At 43.2% G+C, this 1,789-nt stretch overlaps 1 non-coding gene across 1 annotated transcript; it reads left to right on the forward strand.

Annotated features, from left to right (window-relative positions):
* The first annotated feature begins 848 nt into the window (after positions 1-848).
* Positions 849-962, forward strand: LOC140279107 (U5 spliceosomal RNA). Its single transcript, XR_011909303.1, has one exon. It is a non-coding gene; the product is annotated as a U5 spliceosomal RNA (small nuclear RNA).
* The last annotated feature ends 827 nt before the right edge of the window (positions 963-1,789 follow it).

Here is a 1,789-nt window from a genome sequence, read left to right on the forward strand (position 1 = left end):
TTTAACAGGACACTTACACAACACATTCAAATCAAACAGTCAGACAACATACAAGAACATATACCCCAGCCGGCATTGCTCCCTGCCTATTTTCGTACAGCACACTATGTGTGCGCACACCTTTATTCACAAACTCTTCAACTTATACTCTTTTACCGAAGCTGCTACAGCTCGATTGGCCGAATACCCTTAGATCCTATTTCGGTGAATTTGACATCTGCCTTACATGTAACAGATTAGCGGTTTAGCAGTTTTAATTTAGTTTGAGTGAAGGAATTCATTTTATAGCAAAATCCGAAATCGTGAAGCACTCATGAAAGTAAGCTTATTCTCGGATTCCTGAAACTTTAGATTTGCTCTTTCTTTTACTGCAAAGTACAACGTTGTTTTTTTTGTTTAAATCTTTCTAGACATGGTAAATATGAACGACAAAGCAGTTTTAACATAGTTTGAGTGAAGGAATTCATTTTATAGATAAAATCCCAAGAGTCTGCTGAGAAAAGAGAGTGAATGCGAAGTAGACTTTAACACGGCTATGGGAGCGAGCCGAGTGTCGGCTAACCGGGAGAATTGCTTGAAAGAAACGCGACACCGAATGAGCGGTCAGAACAAAGCCTCAATACGGGATTCTCGTGGTGTTTTTGTTGCTGCCTTGTCTTTTGCATAGAGTAAAAGACAAGGCAGCCATCGAATAGGGCCCGATTGTTCCTACTTGGTCAGCCGAGGAGCAAGGGGGGGGAGGGGGGGGGGGGGGGGGGGGGCAAGCGTCTCAACCAAGCAAAGCTCACCATGGGGAAGGTGGCTATACCAACTAGCCTGATGCCCTGCTCCCGCAGTGACGGATAATCGTACTCTGGTTTCTCTTCATAACATACAAGTCTTTCGCCTTTTACTAAAGACTTCCGTGGAGAGCAGCACTAATGAGTTGTTTCTATTATTGGCAGGCTTTACCTTTGCGGGTGAAGCCCTTTCTGTCTGTGCAAAAGAAATCTTGCTACTTTGCAGAGTGACTTCTCTGAGTAGAGTCGCCTTACAAGACAAGGCAGCCATCGAATAGATTGTTTCTACTTGGTCAGCCGAGGAGCAGGGGGGGGGGGGGCAAGCGTCTCAACCAAGCAAAGCTCACCAAGTAGGAACAATCGGGCCCTTTTCGATGGCTGCAACACCTGAAAGAGATATTGATGCGAGACCCGATCAAATGCTTTTTCAAAGTCTAAATTTAAGATGACAAGCCGGGTGTTTCTGTCTCTAGCGTAATCAATGATGTCTCGAATCAGTACGAGGCTGTCGGTGAGTTGTCTCCCTGAGATGGCACAAGCTTGGTCTGGGTGAATTACCTCCTCTAAAACAGAGGACATCCGTGTCGCTAAAACCTTGCTAAAAAGTTTACAGTCAAAGTTTAAAAGTGTGATGGGCCTCCAATTCTTTAGGTCAGTCTTATCATTTTTTTTATAAAGTAGAGTCACTATTCCCACTCTAAAACTGTCAGGCAGTCGGTCGAGTTTTTCAAAATCTTTAAAAACATCTAAAATGTCTGATGATAAAAGGTCCCAATAGGTCAGATAGAATTCTGCAGGAAGCCCGTCTAAACCCGGAGCTCGACTTCTCTTAAAACCTGTTAGGCATTTTTTTAACTCTAAAGCAGTAAAATTCTGTGTCAAGTGTGCATTCTCTTTTACGGTTTTGTCAACGAATTTTAAGATTTCTGCCGATGTTTCCAAGTGCACTGGTTTCTCTTTGTACATGTTACTATAAAAGGTATGTACAGTTTCAATCATCTCTTGTGTGG

The sequence above is a fragment of the Leuresthes tenuis genome, unplaced genomic scaffold, assembly GCF_036924035.1.
Source record: "Leuresthes tenuis unplaced genomic scaffold, fLeuTen1.0.hap1 SCAF_20, whole genome shotgun sequence".
NCBI lineage: Eukaryota > Metazoa > Chordata > Actinopteri > Atheriniformes > Atherinopsidae > Leuresthes > Leuresthes tenuis.